Raw genomic sequence first — 19701 nt, 5'->3', positions numbered from 1 at the left:
ATCTAATGTTATACCTCAGATGGACTTCAAGTATGCCAAGTCTCATCACCCCAGTTCTGGCCTCCCAGAGCACTCTGTCTCCCCAGGACACACCTATTCCAGCCCCATCCCACAGCCATGAACCAAGGGAGTCAAGAAATCCCTGTTAGATGAACGATAAAGATAACTAACTCGTCTTGGGCACAATCTTTTCCTATATGTGGAAGCCAGAGATATCACAGCACAACCCAAACCTATTCCTTGGAGCACCTGAGCCAGACTCAGAAACCCTTACGCAGGCCCACTGGCGGCGTGAGCCCTGAGTTCCAGACACGTCAAACTCACGTCAAACTCAAAAGACAACAGAGACACAGACAACTAGCCCCAACAATGCACTCAGCAATCAATGTCACTGAAGAGGAAAACACTGCATCCCCTCCTCAAGGTCTGAGTACCAAACCCACTTATCTTGTGAGGCTGACACAAAGCCAGGCCCAGGGGAGTCAGTCACCACACTGGCCAAGTCCATGGATGCTATGTGGGAAAACAGTGACACCAAATGACCCCACATGAGGTACCCAACTCCAACAGGAGGAGGACATTTGGTTCATTACCAATAATTTCAGATAGAAACGCCCATAGCACCTCAATTATCACTTTGGTTAACTGCTCCAGAATAAGAAGGGCAAAAATGATTTTCTGGGCTTCCCCACCTAGTTTGGCTTGGGCAAACAGGCAGTCTCCTTTCCAAAAAGACATGTCCCTGTGTGGCCTGTGACTGCAAAATATAGTGTCCTCCTGGGACGACTAACAAAGGGGAGGCTGAGGAGGTAACTGAGTCTCCAGGACCACTCGGAACAGAAAAATTTGAGAGTGAGGATCACAAAAAGCCCCAACCACAGAAGATCTCCATTACAGCAGGTGGCCTGAACAGGAGGTTCCCAAAGCAGCGGGCCTCACTGCCAAGAAGGCACCATCCAGGTGGCCTCCACGTCACAAAGCATGTCAACCAGCTGTATCAGTATTTATTTTCATGTCAAGAAATAAAACCTCCAGCCATTCCATTCTTGTGGCAAGTTTTCTTGAGTTTGTTTTTAAAGAAGCAACACCTTATTTATCACACAATCTCCCGGAAAAGCAAGAATCCCTTTTTCACCAAGTGGAGGACTAGGTGTCCTCCACTGACTCTGAGGGGTCCCGGCCCTGGCCACAGGCGCCATGTGCTGCCTCAACCCAGGTCCTGTGGCCGTGGGCCTGTGTGTGCTGAGAAAGCAGAAGCAAAGCCACCAGCTGAGCACCTTCTCTATGCCGTAAAGACAGACCCCAACTCTGTGATGACACGGGCACCAACCATGACCTGCATATTCACGGACAGGGCAAAGACCTGCACATCACCCCAAGTCTCTCTGAGGAGCAACATGAAGGCCATAGGCTGAGCCCAGAGTTTATACTTCCTCACCGGCCATCTTCCAACAGGCAGTCTTGGTGAACAAGCAGCAATCTGGCGCAAGCTGGTAACTAGGGCAGGTGCTCCCCACAAGTTTAAGAACCGGTATCTCACTTTCCAGAACTGGAATAGAGAAGGGAAAACCTGTTCAGGAGCATGGAGGGAGCAGTGTTGTGTGCTGGCCCCACTGTATATAAATGAAGACCTACCTGGGCCTAAAGGAAAAAACTTCATGGTCTTGAAATCCAAACAAAATCTAAAAGTAGTTCACAAAGCTTATCCCTGTAAGGTCCAAGATAAGACTATTTTGGTCAGGTAGCAGCAGGTAGGATGGCAGAAATATCACCAAAGAAATGTAAACTAGGGGGACTTCTCTGGTGGTGCAGTGGTTAAGAATCTGCCTGCCAATGCAGGGGACATGGGTTCGAGCCCTGGTCCGGGAAGATCCCACATGCCGAGGAGCAACTAAGTCCATGTGCCACAGCTACTGAGCCTGCACTCTAGAGCCTGCGAGCCACAACTACTGAGCCTGAGTGCCACAACTACTGAAGCCCGCGTGCCTAGACCCCGTGCTCCACAACAAGAGAAACCACTGCAATGAGAATCCCACGCGTAGCCCTCGCTCGCCGCAACTAGAGAAAGCCCGTGCACAGCAACGAAGACCCAACACAGCCAAAAATAAAATAAATAAATTAAGAAAAAAAAAAAAGAAATGTAAACTTGGCAGACCACACAGTCCAGGAGAGGACCTCCAGTTTTCACCTCTAAAACGCACTCCCCTACTCCCCCATCCCCTCACCCCTGCCCAGAAGGGCCCCTGTGGCACTTGGGCACTTCCTGGGAGGCAGGGCTACTGTCTGCTCACTACCAAGGAAAGCACCCACCAGCTGTCCCACTACTGCTGGACGGACCTGGAGCCTCAGCTGGCCTCTGCCACCTTGATCCTCATGAAGGGTCCCATCCTCCAGGCAGGCAACAGGAGACTGAGAACAAGTGACTGAGGTCTATGTAAGGTGGTACTTTCCAGAACACCAAAGGGTCCGCCTAGATCCAAATCCAGAGCAGTTAGTGAGTACCCAGGCAGGCGGCAAGGTCAGCATTGTTCACACACAAACCTCCAGATGCCCCCTAGCTGAGTTTTGGACAGAAGGGTGGCCTTGGTAGAATTCTGGAAATCCAGTCTGATGCTGGGTCTTCAAATACAAAACAAGCTACAACCATCTGAGCAACCAAGCTTTCCTAAGAGGCAGAATTCAGTTTCTCTATCTGTCAGGAACCAGGTCAAACAGTCAAAACCATCTAGTAACTTCTGACACGTGGCTGGAGCCATCCAACAACCACATCACAGCACTGATGGCCGTGACTGAGGCCACGTGTTCAGCCCAGGAGTCCCGAGGCCTCATGGCAAGGTCCAGGCCAACAAGCCAGTTCCCAGCCCCAGACACTTCATCATTGCCACAAACTCTCATGATGTATCACAAGGATCACAAAAACTGCATGAGTGATTAAAATGCTGCAAAGTTCCAAGGAAGAAACTACAACGATGGCAACATTTATCAGTAAATTGTGGCTTACACTACATAAGCCAATTAAGAGGGACTTCCGTGGTGATTCAGTGGCTAAGACTCCACGTTCCCAATGTAGGGGGCCCAGGTTCGATCCCTGGTCAGGGAACTAGATACCACATGCCGCAACTAAGAGTTCGCATGCCCCAACTAAAAAAAGATCCTGTATGCCGCGACGAAGATCCCATGTGCCTCAACTAAGACCCGGTGCAGCCAAATAAATAAATAAATATTAAAAAAAAAAAAAGAACAAATTGAGAAATGACATGAACAGACACCACATCTTCCTGACAATGTACCCAACGATAAAAGTATGATCAGAGGAGGTCAGGAACAGAGGGGCTCCTCAGGGAGGGTGTTTCAGAGAACCATCGGACTGTCCTCACTGCCCCCAGCCCTTATAAGGTAAAATGAGCCCAAGATGGAAGAAGCAGAGCCTTCCCAAGGTCTCAGAGGAGGTAGGGAAGAGGGGAGGGTGGGCTACACCAGGCTTCTCTAGGCCATCAGAGCTTCCCAGCACCTTGCACAGACACTTCCCATCACTCTATCCTCACAGAAGGCCCACTGGGGAGAAGAGGTGCTGGGCAGACACAGGGCCTTGCTGGCTGGGAAGAGTTCTGCTTGACTCAGCCGAAGAGCCAGCATCTAGGGAGCAAGCAGGAAGGAAACCGTGCTAGAGAGTCAGACACATAGAGAAGCCCGCTACTGGAGGAGAGAGGCAGCAAAGACCAAATCCCCGGGCCCTACCAAAGCTTTAGAAGAGTGAAAGGCCTGCTTCCTGGGGTGCAACGGCAAGGACACCAGAATTTTGAAATACACTTTGTTTTGGCTTCCGCTGCAAGTTGGAGATTTCCTTGCTGGTAGCAGATTTTACTACTAAACCTGATGCGCTATGAGGTACAATGCGAACGTCATGTGAATCTCTGACTTAAAATAAGAAGCCCAAAGAAACCTGTGGGCTGTGCCCTCAGTGGGACTTTGTTTCTACCTGAGACTCACCCCAGAGTGGGCCGGGGACCCCACAAAAGGCAGGACTCTGCCACACGAAGCCCATGTCCAACACGGACTGAAATGTCTTTCCTCCATTTGCACACATACACACACGCACAAGCACATATAGAGCCATCACACACGTGCATAAGCACATGTGCACAAGCACACACAAGGGTGCACACAAAACCAATATATACAGGACACCACATGGGCACACACGAGGCCAGCACACACTTTATCTTCCAGGCAAAGGTATACTTCTAAGCTGTCAGTTGTTGAGAACGTAGACCACACATGCCAGAGAAACACTGTCCTAAGTAGGGTCAGGCTCCCAAGTAGCCCACAAAGTCCACCTCATTCCAATATTCTCAAAGCACAGTCCTGCCAATACAACCCAACCCAAAGCACGAAATGCCCTGGGAAGTCGCCTCGAGTCCCAGCCCTAGCCCTCCCAGATCAAAAGGGGCGAGGAGGAGAGAGGAGGAGTAGTGCCACAGGGGCAAGGGTAGGGGTGTTCACTCACCTCACCTTTATTGGGCCAGCCTTGCAGGGACCCTCTGTCCTCCTCCGAGGCCTATCCCACTGCCATGCTCTGTCACCAGCCACCTAACACAGACCTAGGTCCTACCTAACCATCCAGCACCAAGATCCAGCCTGAGCCCCAGGCACTGCAGGTCTGTCCCCAAGACCCCAGTCACACTACTGCTAGAGTGGGGGCTCCACTGTCCCCCATGGTCCAGGACTCATCAGTGTTCATCGGACTTTGGTGGCACAGAAAGGGGAGGGCCTGATTCTCCACTGAGAAAGCTACCACTGGGCACACAGATTCAAACTGCTGCAGAAAAAAAAGCTCACTGCTGACAAAGGCAGGAACATCCAAAGAATCACCTTTAACACGTTGACAAGAGATTTTGTTACTAAAGGAGGAAAAGAAAAGTACAACAGTGGATAATGATTATTAAATTCTTTATTTGGTGCCAGGCATGGTGCCAGTACTTTACATACCTGATTTCATTTAATCCTCATAACCACAGAATGAGGTACTACCAACACTAACCACACTTCACACTGGGAGACTGTCACTGTCACCCACACTTCACACAGGGGACTGCCATTGATGCCCACACTTGACAGGTGAAAAAAACAGAGGCTAAGATAAGTCAAGGTGATTGGCCAGGGTCACAGGATTAAGAAGTTAAATGGGGATCCAGATGCAGGTCAGCCATCTCCCAGACCCAGGCTCAAATCTGAACCACCACACCTTCGAGGGAAGTCGGACTCTTAAGGCCATCCTAAGGCTGGATCCTTCCCAAGGCTATGGGAAGACTTCCTAAAGCAAAGATGAGCACACCCTCGATTCCCTCTTACAAGAGCACACTAACTTAGCCCTTTACTGAATTGCTAGAAACCTCCTGGAGGAATGAGCCTTGTTGTGCAAACCCTCATTCCATGGACCATACAGCAAATTCAATAACTCGTGTGCATCTTCACCTTCTGCAAAAGGCACTAAAACCCTCAGAGGTTGACGAAGCACATATTTCTGAGCCCCTACATGCCAGGGTACATACAAGTCAAGGGAAGGGGCTTAAAGGACTTGATCAACACTACCAGGGACTTCCCTGGTAGTCCAGTGGTTAAGACTCTGCACTTTCACTGTCGGGGGCATGGGTTTGATGCTGGTTGGAAATGAAGATCCCTCATGCTGCGGGGCGCAGCAAAAAACTAAGGGAAAAAAAAAAACACTGCCAGCCTAGGTCATAAACTAGGACCTCTTCATCTTCTTTTCCATTGTGTGAGATGTACACACAAGCCAACCACTCTTAGCACTCCACAGAGCAGACCAGGGGGTCCCTGGCAAGGAACAGATGTGCAGAATTATCTTCTTTCCTTCCATCAGAACAGCACAGCACTCACGCATGAGGTAGGGAACAGAGCAGACACAGACCATTGGGAAGGAGACAGGTCCTCTGACCAAAGACAGCAAGGAGAGTGCAAGGACAGCAGAAGACACATGGCCAAGGGACATGGAGCTGGGGGACAGCCCAGGCCCTGTGGGAGCGCTTCCTAAGGTGGGTGGTGGCCAGGGCATGTGCTGGCCCTCCCAGCTCTGCATATGAGGCACCAGGCTGCTGCCCTCACCCAACTCACCTGATTCCTCACTCCCACCCATGACCTCAAAATCAGGACCCTGATGGTGTCTTGGTCATCATCAGGCAGATGTCACTCTCAGACCCAAGTCATTTTTTTTCCAAGTGCCAGGTCCCCACGGCCCTTTTCCTTCCTGTGTCCACAACCCCTCTCCCTACTCTCAAAACCAGTATTGTCATTGGGTAAGACACCCACCTGTCTTCTCCCCTGAACTCTACAAGAAGAGTCAGGATTTGGAAACATTTGAGCAATGCATGAAACAGGGAAACATTCTCAAACTAGGAAGCCGCAGCTGTTGGAAAAATTCATGTGATGTTTCAGAGAAGTGTCTTAATCGCCCTAGGTCTGTTTGGAAAAGTGTCCAAAACCTCAAGCTGGAAAATTCTCAGAATCCAGAAAATGCTGATTACCGGGACTTCCCTGGTGGCCCAGTGGTTGACTTCGCCTTCCAATGCAGGGGGTGTGGGTTCGATCCCTGGTCAGGGAGCTAAGATCCCACATACCTCAGGGCCAAAAAACCAAAACATAAAACAGAAGCAATATTGTAACAAATCGAATACAGACGTTAAAAATGGTCCACATCAAAAAAAAAAAAAAAAAATGCTGATTACCAGCCAGCTCCTGGGGCACAGGAATCACATGGAGCCTCTTCCTGGTCCCTCTAATTGCTACAAAGCTCTTTTTCAGGCTAAGTTAAGGGCCACGTCCTTCTAATTTCTACCTATCCATCACTACTTCACTCTTGGGAACAGAGCAGAACAAACTCGTATATACAAGACAGTCCCTCAGATATTTTATTCTTTTACCCATTATTTATCACACTTTCATCTAACACAAAGCACTATTTCTTTGGGGAGGAAGAGACACAAGGACAAATCAAGTTCCGCACCCAGCCCCCAGAGCCAGCCGAGATCTGTCAGGGTCAAAGACACGTGCCTCCTGTTCATGAGGGTCCTGAGCCCTGATGGTCACACAGGACCGCCACACCTCAACACACTACGTTCTCCTAGCGAAGCAGAAAGTGGCCATCCAGGGTCACAGGCTGTGCCCTGGGTCTCACCAATGCCCACCTTCTCCCAGGCAGTAAACACGATCTCAGACCACCCTTCTCTAGGGCCCAGCTCACCTCACCTTTGCTCATACTCAGCACCCCTAAAACCGAAGACCCACTATCTCAGGGCCTGAGACACCTGTACCGCATTTCACTCCATAGGCCACCTACTGGAGTAGCTTAGGCTCTTCTACGTCAATGGGTTAACTTCTTAAAATAACTTAAAAGAAAAATTAGCCAACCCTAGTTCATAGACTTAGAAGACTGGTTAAACTGATTCAAAGTGACCCTAATTTTTCTAAGCAATTTAAGTTACTTTCTCCCTTCTGCAATAAACCAAGGTAACGAAGTGGGCATGCTCCCACCATCTTAAACTTCACAGAAGGTGCATGTTTCTCATCTGCTCACCCAATGCTAAGTACCTTCCCCAGGTGGCGACCTGTCCACTCTTGCTGCCTTTTGTGTCAGGGTCACCTGATCTTATCTCTGGAAAGTAAGAGGAACCCCTTCCATCCTCCCTGAGGGGGGTGAGTAGGTACCTGATGGCACCAACAGCAGGAAAGGCCAACTGTCCAATCCTGAGCTGAGATCCCAACTCACCAATGGGTCTCCTGGAACCCCTCGTCACCCCCCCCCACCCAATCTTCTCTCTTCCAAGAACATGATCAATCCCTCTAACCAGTTCCCCTATGAAATGGTTTAAAGACTACTTCAGCAGGCAGAATGGACTTCCCCACATATAAAGGATATGCAAAAAATAACCTCCCTCGAAGCTTTTTAGCAGCCAGCTTGTGCTGTCCTAGACTCATCCTTATCTGAGTGTTAAGGTCCTTCACTCTTGCCCCAGACTAGCACAGCTGATCATCAGAGCCTCGTACAGGATCTGATGGCTAGCTTTTTTGAATCTTGAAATGGACACCCAAAATGGATCACCCGAAGGATGACTAAATAATAAGTGTCATTACTTTTTATTAATAGATGGGGAAAAGCAGTTTAATGCTCTTAAAATTGAAAGCCATCAACCACTCAATTCCAGAACAGGAAACACAGCTAGAGGTTTTGTTTTGTTTTGTTTTGAAGGCAGCCCTGAGACTCCAGAAGCAGCCCTGAGTTCTTCTTCCCTGTGTCCTGTCCCATCCTCACACCAGAGATACCATGATGACCTCAAAAAACAAAGCCCTGAGGAAGGAAACCTGCCAATGGACCTACACTACATAAATAAAAGAGAAACCTAAAACAAAACAAAAAATTCTAAACTAACCAGGCCATAAAGAAATAAGGATAACAGAAATCAGACCAGGAAGCACTAGAAGGGAACAGAGATCTATGTTCTGTCTTCTGCAAGTCAACCCAGGGCAGGCCACTCCTCCTCTCAGGCCTCAGTTTCCAGTTTGCAACATCAAGGGCTGTCCTGTTCATCTGGAAGTCTGTATGCTGCCTGCTGGGTTCAGCAAAACAGCACACAGAAGCAAGCTAGTCCCAGGTGAATGTTACATTTGTCTGCTGCCCAAGGACCAAAAATAGTTACATTTCTAATGCTCTGCCTGACAAATATAAATTGACAGTAAGGCTACAATTACATTTTAATCCAGACTCAGTCCCTTAATATCCTTAACCAAGAAAACTTCAAAAGCAAACTTCAAAAACTTCAAATGCCTACTACTGACACCTGAGGCTCCCACCACCTCCCCAGTCTTTGGCATCGGGAAATGTCACTTGTAAGGTTGAAACAAACAAAAAGCCTCAACAATAAAAACTTTAAAGGTTTGCAGAGAGAGGCAAGAGACAGATGACCAACATACAAACTGCTGAGAAGGTCAGCTAATCAAACAAAAGTGTTAAAGAAAATACTAATCAAACCCTCGAAATCTCCCCAGGTTCCGGTGGGTGTAAGAGAGTCCCAGGGAGGGATCTGACTCCAGAATCCGCTGAAAGAACTGCCCACCATTGAAGGGGGTGGGCATTAACCCTTTACATGCAGGAGAGAAGACAAAATGAGGTTCAGGTGTTGTCAATGATATGCAAGTCCTGAGAATATCACAGGTCTGGAGTGACTCAACCAATTCAATCAACACCTTCAAACCAAGGATTCAGTTTGCCATGCTCCTACTTTCCCCACACCACTGAGCAATTGCGAAAAAAATGTGTTTCCTCCGTGGATGAATGAAGATTGTAGCAGCAAAGTTTTCAGAACTGGCTGGCAGAGTGAGCCTGCCCAAAACACACAAGAAAGCTAAAAATATGCTGTCACTGCCACAAAGTCCACCAAATGGAAACTCAAGTGACGAAGATACTGGCCTGAAACCTGCTCACCTCCAAGGTCATGGTGAGCAGCTGCCTCTAAGGTAAGAATGTGTTGAGTCAAGTTTAACAGCTACTGACTCAAAGGCTAATTGCACAGAACAACTGCGATTGTAGGAAATGTTATATTGGGATTATATGCAGATTTAAGACCACAAGGTTTTTTCACTTCCCTTCCGGATAACCTGACTGACCTTTTAGGTGAGATCTCCTTACAATAAGTTCTGAAGACCTCCAAATTGTTAGGTTGTGGTGGAATTTTGTTATAAAGAAAATCTAGCTCCTCAATCTGAGTGTTTCATTGTGCGTGATAACTGAGATGTTAAGACCCAGGGGGATCATCACGTAGCTGTCCTCTGGGCAGAGAAGCATTTTGTTTTTTGGTTACTTTTCTTTTTTTTTGGCCCCACCTAGAGACACGCGGGATCTTAGTTCCTCGACCAGGGTTAGAACTGTGCCCCCTGCAGTGGAAGCTAGGAGTCCTAACCACTAGACTGCCAGGGAATTTCCCCAGAGAAGGATTTCTGTCTCAGAGGTAAATGGAGGATCAAGGGCTAGGATATCCCTGACTACTTTTAAACATTTCCCAATTGCCCTCACAGCCATCCCATGAGATTAAGATACAGTCCCTGTCTATGGATGGGAAAGCTGAGGCCAGGTGGCCAGAAAACCTGCCCAATGCTGAAGAGTGGTAAGCTGTAGTCAGATCTGTCAAATTCCCAAACTGGCTAGAGAGCTGTAAGTGCGGAAGGAGGACAGGATTCGGGAACAAACTCTCCTGTTTGCCACTGCAAGCACCATCAAGCAACCTACTTCTCATCCCTGAGCAGAGTCCACTCAGTGATAAAGCCAGAGGTACAGGGGCACCTCTGGGTTCTCAAAGGCAGGACCCCATGAGAATCTGCCTGGCAAATATCTTACAAATGGAAGGGCTGACCCTGAAAATCAGAATGTGGGGTTCAGCAAGCTCGGGATCAGGAAAAGGGGCTGTGTCTCCTTTGCCCTGATGAGGCACCACCAACCTAGCTATTCTGTATCACCAGGGAGGCACAAAGGCTGGTGGGAAAAACATTCATAGTCTGAAATCGGAAAGGTTGGGGCCCAGTCCCAGATGTAGAAAAATCAGCAAGGTGACTCTGGCAAGTATCACCCTCTATAGGGACTTCACCTTCTTCCATCTGAAATGTGGGAACAAGGTTGTGGTTCCAAGGGGCAGAGACAGTGATGGTTTGTCCCACAAACATAGAGGTGCTCCACACATGAGAAGCAGAACAGTCATTAATGCTTTGGGGCTCTGCCTCATCTGCTAAAGTCATGATGGTACACTCACTGAACTCCAATTTATTGAGCAGGTACACATACTAGGTGCTGTGCTATGCCACTTGCATTTATTATCTCACTCCCAACTCAGCCATTTAAGGCAGACATTACTACCCCCTTTTTAGAAATGGGAAACAGAGGACAAGGTTCACCAAGGTCAAGCCACAGGGAAGTGGCCAGGTGGAGCTCACACCCAACCTAAGGCAAAGCCAGGGCTGACCCATGACACCATTACAGGGACCTGCTACCTGGGAACAGGCCCACGGCCTCACATGGTAAAGAGCAGGCGGTACTGGATATGCAACAGCCTCCCTGGCACCAGGAGGATCTGGCTGGCCCCTATAATGCAGCACTATTTATTAAAAGTGTACTCAAAGGCATTACCTCATTTAGGATGAATTAGGTTTGAAGGTTCAAACCAAAAGACCTGACCAGCAAGGCAGGTCAAGTGGTTTCAAGGCTAGAGATGGAGATGCAGAAGGAATGGCTGAAGGATTCAAGTACCTCTGTGAAAATCAAGAAAGAGAAAGTGAGTGCAGTGCACTGAAGCCGCAAAGACCCTTTCCCACATACCCTGGAGGGTTCCAGAGGATTTCAAGTCACTTCCTACAGCTACCTTCAGGTATTCAATTAGAGTAAGTTTCTGTCTTCTAAAAGACTAACCTACATTCTCATCACACACAAAAAGAGGTCATAAATACAGCCTAGAAAGCAAGAGGAGGGGCAAGAAGCCCGTGGTCTAACATTCCTCTTGACTAAGAAGTCCTGGATCCTGCTTGCTGGAATCCACAAGTATGTAAGATCTGTCCCCAGCTGGTACTTTTGTTTCTCATAACACCAGTCTCACTACTTCCATCTCACTGCCACCACTTCAGGTCCCCTGTATTTTTTTACGTCAACCTTCTTAACACGTTGCCTTCCTAATTCAAGGCAAAGATGTAGCTTTGCACAGTTAGCACATAAAGTAAGTTTCACTACCTGAAAGAAAAGCAATCTGAGGCCAGGCTGTCCAACTCACCTCCTAAAACAGTTCAAATAACTCAAGAGCATCCATTCTAACAAACAACCACACTTGGCAGGCTGCACAGTTCTGTAAGCCTCAATCTATGACACTGCCAACTCGTTCTTCTGGTTCTGCTGCACTTCCTAACCCGACAACTATTACAAGGAAATCCCAATGATACTCTATTACCCCAGGACGACTGCTCATGAAGACCTCACCTACTCACCTGTTTCATAATCCTCCTAGTTTTCTACAATGAGCATAAATTAACTCAATCATCAGGGAGAAAAAAATAAGCCTAGGGAAAATAATCTTTTCCATTCCATTTGATGGCACAGAAACACCCAAAGTCCAAACTTGGTAGTTTGGACTACCAAGTCCAAACAGGTAGTTCTCCAGGTAAGCATCTGAGTTGCCTACGCTTTCAGAGGTTAACACACCCACACCAAGAGTCCTTAACTGGATTCAGTGGTAAGGGCATTACATTTCTGTCTCTTGGAAACAGACACATTCAAGACTCTGAAGGTCATTCTTGATTTTCTCCCAACAGAACACAAGAAAATGCCAACATTTCAGAATGGCTTCGCTACTCTCCCCCTCATGTCCTTCAGGCGCCATCTTCCAGTCTTCTGCTATCTAAGGCCCAATGCAGCCTCATCACATGGGTCCCTGTATTATCCTCTTCAATGAGGTCCTACTGTTCTCAAGGTAAATTCCAGAAGCCTCAGCCCTGGAGCCTGCGCATTTGTCTCTCTCTGCTCCAACCACACTGATCTTCCTTCAGTCCCAAGCACTCTCTCTGCCAGAAATGCTCTCCCTTTTTCACTTTACCTATTTAGCTCCTACATGTCCTCTGATCCCAGCTGAAAAAAGACCCTCTCAAGTCTTGCTCACCATGTCACAGCATCCTTCTCTCCTTGGTCCTTGTAAGTTTCCCCAAGTTTATGAGATTAGTTACGATTTCTCTCCCATTAATCTCACAGTAAACTCCACTGAGCAGGGATTCCTAGCATGGTGCCGGAGGCACAGTAAGCACATTGATATTTATTGAATAAATCAATACAGAAATCACTACTCGCAATGCCACAAAGTCACAAAATAAGTGATACAAAACAAGTGAGAAGAACTACTAAACAGTTGAGAATTGGAGTCATTTTTTACTTAAATTTAAAATGTTCCTTCTTTCGGGCTTCCCTGGTGGTGCAGTGGTTGAGAGTCTGCCTGCCGATGCAGGGGACACGGGTTCGTGCCCTGGTCCGGGAAGATCCCACATGCCACGGAGCGGCTGGGCCCGTGAGCCATGGCCGCTGAGCCTGCGCGTCCGGAGCCTGTGCTCCGCAACGGGAGAGGCCGCAACAGTGAGAGGCCCGCGTACTGCAAAAATAAATAAATAAAATGTTCCTTCTTTTAAAAAAAAAATCATAAAACACAAGTATCAAAAAGTTAAGGAAAAAAAAAAAGTTAAGAAAACAAACAAACAAACAAACTACTGCTACCCCTAATCTTGGTACAAATCCTTCCAGGACTTTTTTTTTTTTTTTTTACCAAAAGCAGCATTATTTCTTTCCTCTCTATCAAAATATAAAATTGTAGGATCCGCCAAATGATACTGCATTAATAGAGATGACTTGACATTAAAAAAAAAAATGACATCATCTGAATGAAAATAACAATGCATTCAAATCATTAATACATTAATCCCATTCTCTACACCACATCCAAGATGAGAGGCAATCCTCTGCAAAACCCAGCTTCAGAATTTTAGGGGAGAAATAGGGGATGAAAGATGAAGGGTGGGGGACTAACTGAGGAAAGGGTCTAGCAAATTACTCTCAAAATCCCCAACCTAAACTGCTTCCTCTAAAAAAGGACCAACTTTTCTGAGTTACAGGCTATGGAAGCAAGGCAAAGGGGTGACTCTGTGGCTTGGTTCTTAAAAGCCAGCTGGTAACTCTGCTCTCCGAGGACAAAGCAGGGCTAGAAATGGTGTCACCAGGTCATCCCCCAACTCCAAGCAGAGGTGTACTGGAGCCTGGACAAATAAATGGCCTTGTGTTTTAGGAGCTCCCAGAAAATACTCACATACTGGGCTTGCAAACAGGAGCTCCTAGGCTCTGGTGCCCCACAGGGCAGGCGCAAGCCCAGCTCTGCCTCTCTACTAAGCAGTCTTGGGCAAGCAGCCTGACCTCCAGAAGCCCCAGTTTCCTCACCTGTAAAGTGGGGACTATACTCTCTCTTCCTCCATCGTATTGTTAAGGGCACTGAAATATGTCTGTGCACTGAGCTTAGCACACAGTGGGCATTCAAATCGGGGCCGGTGTGATCTTTTAGCCTTCCTCCACAGCTTGCTGTCAGGTCTAACACGCTACTCAGCATACTGATCTGGTGCCAGCAAACACTGCACATAATCTAACTTAAAAGAAAACTTGTAACCACTACCAGAAGAAATAAAAACGTCAACAGGACAGTGGGTCCAAGACTAAAGCAACTGCACAGAAGGCTGTCTGTCCCTCAGTTTCTCTGCGCTACCACAGCCAGAAGGTGTCACTGTGTGAAATGGACATACAGAACCAGAGACTTAACCAGTACTGTGCACTCCAAGAAAACTGAAAGAAGTAAAAGGGTAAGGAAGAGGAAATTAAAGTCGCAAGTGACTCACTCGGACTTTGATCTAAAGAATCCAAAGCTCTAAGGATAAGGATGAACTACACACCTAAAGGCATGGGATCGGATACACAAAATTAAGCAGTCCCTGCAAAATTCCCAGGGCAGGGCAGAAACGTGCACCCAATGTGTCACTGAGTTCCTAAGGGAGGGATCCCCATTCATTTCTGGGTCCCAGTGTTTGCGCACACACCAAGTGTCAATCACGCTCTAGGCTAGGGCCCTGCCCATAAGCCCTTCCTTGTTGAAGTGATCAATTCCGATTCTTGGCAATAATCCCTTTAAAAGGCCAGCTGCTGCTGTCTAGTCACTGATGCCGACCCATTCCAGGTGGGAAAAAAGAAATCAATACAGCCAACGCCTAGATGGGGAGGCAAATTTAAAGTGTAAAGCCCTGTGAAAGGCCGGAACCCACAGAGGGGGAAGGGTCCCGCGGCTCCCGGGGGTCAGGCAGGAAGGGCGCGAGCGGGGGGAGGGCCAGCCCTGCAGGCGTGGGCGCGCGGGGACTCTTATTCTGACACGGGATCCGCAGCCGCCGTCGCCGTCGCCGCGGGGTTCAGCGCCGCGGCCCGGCCAGCCCGCGACCCCCGCCCGGGACCCTCGCCCTGCGCGCCCACGTGCCACCGCCCCCCAGCCCGTCCCGGCCTCTGGGAAGCTGCGCCTCTCGGCCCGACCCCTCCCCCGACCCCAGAGAAAGCGCAGGAGGAAGAGGGGCGACGACGCGACTTTCCAGGACCCCCGCCCGGCCCGGCCCCCACGTGCCCGGGCGGCGTCAGAGCGCGGAACTTTCCAGGGCAGCGCAAGAAAGACGCTCCCAGAATAAAAGCAGTACTCGCTCGCTCTCACTTTTCCATGCTCACACAGGGGGTCCCTCACAGCCCCCCGACCCTCCGACCCTGCCCAACCCACACCGCCCCTGCCGCTCCAGTCTCCCTCGCAAGACCTCAGCCCCGACCCCAGCCCCCGCCCCCCGCCAAGTTTGGTCCGGAACTTACCGGGCCGCGGGCCGGCCGGGCCCTAGGACAGCGCGCAGGTTCAAGGGGCCGCGGGGCCGGGGTCGGGGTCGCCTGCGGGGCCGGGCGGCCGAGGGGCTGGGGGCGCCGGGCCGCGCGCGCTCGCTCCGCCTGTGGGGCCGCCCGGGCCCGCGGCGCTCGCTCCGCCGGTCCGCCCGCCCGCCCGCGCCGCCGGCCAGATAATGCGCCCCTCGGCCGCACACATGGAGCCCGGCGCCGGCGTCACCGCCCGGGACATGCGCACCAGGTCAGCGCGCCCGGCCCGCGGCCCCCAAAACACCGGGGAGCTCTTAAAGGCGACGCCGCCCGCCCGCGCCCGGATGGGCGGGGCCAGTCGGTTGGGGCGGGGCCTGATAGTGGTGGGCGGGGTCAGGCAGACCGACACCGCCCCGGAAGCACCGCCCCTCCTGACTGCAGTCCACTGGACGCCCGGCCCCGCGCGCCGGTTTCCCACGAGGGCTCGGGCGGGCTCCTGCCGCAGGGTTAGGGGGGTCGTCGCCAGCTCACCCGCGGCAGAGCCGGGCGGGCCGCGCCCAGGGTTGACTCATGACGCGCTCACTGCTGACCTCGCTCCAACTGAGCTGCGAAACCTCAGGCAACTGCTTCTGAAAACCAAGGTTAGAATGCCACCCCCGGCGGGGTCGTCACACAGAAGTTCCCCTCCAGGGGATAGGCGAAACCGTAATTCTTACAGCGCAGTAAAGAGAGTTCTACAAAGTAAGCTCCAGACCCACCCACTTCAAAGACACTTCAGGGATGACTGCTCTCCCTCTCCAGTTACCTCCCAATCTGCCCCCGTGCCTCTGGGAGAAGGTGAAACCCCCCAAGAAAGCAAATCTGCACCCTTCCCTCTCCAGTGACTTGGAGGAAACACGGGAAACAGTCTAACCTGAGAGAGGATGGGCTTTGGAGATGTTCGACTACATAAAACAAACACAGTGTTAATAGGGAAAATAAAATATCTAGTATCACAAGAAGCTCTCAATATCAAGATTAGGTTCTGAAGAATCACCAGAAAAGGCCCTTTCCATGTTCTTTTTACAGCGTTAAAACAAATAATTCATGATGAGACACCTAGATAACATATCCTAATACAAGTGAAACAAAAGTTTCACCAAACATACCTTGCAATGTACTGATATTTTCTATTTCATTTTTTAAAAAGAATCAATGTAATTCTAACCCACTGTTAGTCTTGACCCCAAACTTTAAAAACACTTAATGCAGAATAAGTTTTACAAGTGAAATTTTCTGCTATGTGCCCCCACCACAATAAGAAGTTAAAAGAAAGCCCATTTTAATTGTGTTGAATTCCACACCTAACTGGCAACTTTTTGTTGTTGATTCCACCCCCAATCAATCCTACCCCCAAAATCTTCCAAGGGCTTAATGCCAACGTCTGGCACAACTTCCCCAGGGCCAAAAAAGAAGCATTCCTTAAACTAAAAATGATACAAAATACAAGTTGTTGACCCCCAAACACCTTCCCTGACCCAGATTTGTCAGCAATTTGCTTTGCTACTAAGAAATTCGAATGTTCAAATTCAAAAACCAAACAAAAACAGTTTATTCTCAAACAGGTAACTTGGTATAGGAATGCAGGAAACTCCCTAATCCCATATGCAAAGATAGTTTAAAGCAAATGATTTTCACTCTAATTCGGCAGCTGTTTATTTTGAGAACTGCTTTACTCGACGATTAATCAGATGATGTATATTAAAGCAATAGAAGCAAAATATTACCTCACTGCTCCTCACCTGGCTCTTGATTAATGCCAACTTAATTAACTATAAACAGAGCAAAGTGTGGTCAGGTGGGAGACCCAAGACTTGAGATTGACACAGGGATTCCAGAATCTGAGCTGGCAAACCCCGTAGGAGTCACCAAGGTGACAACCATCCTGTTTTAAAGAGGGAGGCATGGGACTTCCCTGGTGGCGCAGTGGTTAAGAATCCACCTGCCAATGCAGGGGACACGGGTTCGAGCCCTGGTCCGGGAAGATCCCACATGCCGCAGAGCAACTAAGCCCATGCGCCACATGTGAGCCTGTGCTCTAGAGCCCGCAAGCCACGACTACTGAGCCCACGCGCCACAACTACTGAAGCCAGCTCCCCTAGAGCCCATGCTCTGCAACAAGAGAAGCCACAACAGTGAGAAGCCCGCGCTCCGCAACAAGAGAAGCCACCGCTCTTCGCATCTACAGAAAGCCCGTGCGCAGCAATTAAGACCCAACGCAGCCAAAAATAAATAAATAAATTTATTTAAAAAAATAAAGAGGGAGGCATCAGCTGTGACATATTAATGACACACACACCCCCATGGACTGAGGTGTGCACTGGTGACAGGTGGGCTGCTCCAGGGGACAGTGCCAACTTCTCCAGCTGGGAAAGGGTGAAATAGAGTTTACTTCTGTGATAGGAAGAGAGGGCCAAGTGTGTAGATGGAAAAAGCGATAGTGAATCCAGACCTGTTTGGGGTACCAGATGCTCAGGCGGGTGAATGCTGAGACTGCTTGGCCTAAAGACCTTGTGCCTATAGTACTGGACTAAACAGCAAATAGTTCAGCTGGGTGATTATGAAATATGATGCAATCACCTTCAGATGCCATTCTAAAACTGAAGAAACCCTAATTTAAGAGACAACTAGGGCTAGAACCATGTTTCTCCTGAAGTTTTTCCCCTCTGCCCTAAGAACAAGGCAGTCAATTAATAGTTATGGGTATCAGTTAACATGATACTCTAAAAACACTTCTGTTATTAAGTTAAACAAAAATTTCTGCCGAATTCACTTCATATCCTTCAGACCAGATCCTTGCTAATAATAGCCAAGCCTCCTTCCACCCTAACCACTGCAGAAATATTCTAATTATCTTTCTAATGTACTATTAGATAAACTTCCAAAAACCAACTGAGCTAATTCCTGTACAACAAAGGGACTGAAGAAAAGAAATTTGGGCCAAATCCATGTTCGTGTCCTCTTTTATAAAGTAGAAATTGGTCAAAGGCTCAACAATAGTGTGAAACCAACTGAAAAGGAGTAGCATCACCTACTAAATGTTTAAGGTACTGTACTTTTGGGGTTTTAATCAGAAAATGTCTTTAAAGTTCCTGGTGGACAAAATTTAAGATATCTTACATTATAAACACCGGTCAACAAGAACCGTCTAAGAGACCTCTCATCACAAGGGTTTTGTAGGCTGGGGAGCCTGTAGGCACCAGCTCCAGAAGTTCACAGGCTGGTGGCACAGAAAGACATAGAATGCTTTCAATGCAGAAAATGCATTCATAGAAAAGACAGGAATCACAAAGGAAGAGGCTGCTCCCCTCCCTGGAGAGGGGTCTGGGAGATCTTTATGGATGTGACATTTGAGCTAGCTCTTAATGGATGAACATCCCAGGCATCCAGAACAGCAGAAGCAAGGGCCAGAGCTGGCTACTCCTGGAGTGTGAGGGCTTTGGGGCAGACAGGGCTGCAAAGGGATGGATTCATTAACCTTTAAACTTTCTAGGTGGCTTTCTCTCTCAGAACACGGAATGAACTGTGGACCACTTCAATTCACAAGCTAAGCAGACCTAATTATGTAGACTTTAACCAATTTTTAGATTACTGCTATCAAACAGTGACACTAGGCTCCCTCTTGTTTTCTGAGAAGCTTTCCAAAGAATAAACAAGTTGTTCATTCAAAAGTGTACCAAGTTTCGGACTTCCCTGGTGGCACAGTGGTTAAGAATCCACATGCCAATGCAGGGGACATGGGTTCGAGCGCTGGCCCGGGAAGATCCCACGTGCCGCGGAGCAACTATGCCTGTGTGCCACAACTACTGAGCCTGCGCTCTACAGCTCACGAGCCACAACTGCTGAAGCCCGTGTACCTGGAGCCCGTGCTCCTCAACAAGAGAAGCCACCACAATGAGAAGCCCGTGCACCGCAGCTAGAGAAAGCCCGCGCACAGCAACAAAGACCCAGTGCAGCCAAAAATTTAAAATATAAATTAATTAATTAATTTACAAAAGTGTACCAAGTTTAAAAAAAAAAGTACCTTTATGAAAAAGAGCGCTACTTTCCACACTTTGCACTTTTAGTACTCTAAAGTCTAAAACTATTTTCATTGAGTTTAGGGACAATATAACCACAATCTCTAAGAGGATTATTTTAAAGTTTCTTATTTCACCCCAAATTCACTCTCAGATGGTGAGATTGCAAAGCAATTGGTTGGG

General features: G+C 48.6%; 1 protein-coding gene across 7 annotated transcripts in view; it reads right to left on the bottom strand.

The window, feature by feature from the left end:
* Window positions 1-19701, bottom strand: part of GATAD2A (GATA zinc finger domain containing 2A) — a 100993-nt gene that overhangs the window by 72298 nt on the left and 8994 nt on the right. For 2 of the 7 annotated variants that reach the window (XM_027084827.1, XM_027084830.1), the window contains exon 1: window positions 15467-15777. The exons of 2 other annotated variants lie outside the window; for them this stretch is intronic. The gene's annotated coding sequence lies outside the window, so the exon portion shown is untranslated. Of the gene's footprint in view, window positions 1-15466; window positions 15780-19701 lie in introns of those variants that run through there. 3 more of the 7 variants (XM_027084823.1, XM_027084821.1, XM_027084828.1) reach the window with 3 other exon arrangements.

Source organism: Aethalodelphis obliquidens, unplaced genomic scaffold (assembly GCF_003676395.1).
Source record: "Aethalodelphis obliquidens isolate GAN/ISIS:26980383/991018 unplaced genomic scaffold, ASM367639v1 scaffold53, whole genome shotgun sequence".
Taxonomy (NCBI): Eukaryota; Metazoa; Chordata; class Mammalia; order Artiodactyla; family Delphinidae; genus Aethalodelphis; species Aethalodelphis obliquidens.
Note: the sequence above shows the minus strand (reverse complement) of the source record. Positions and strands in the feature narration are given on the sequence as shown.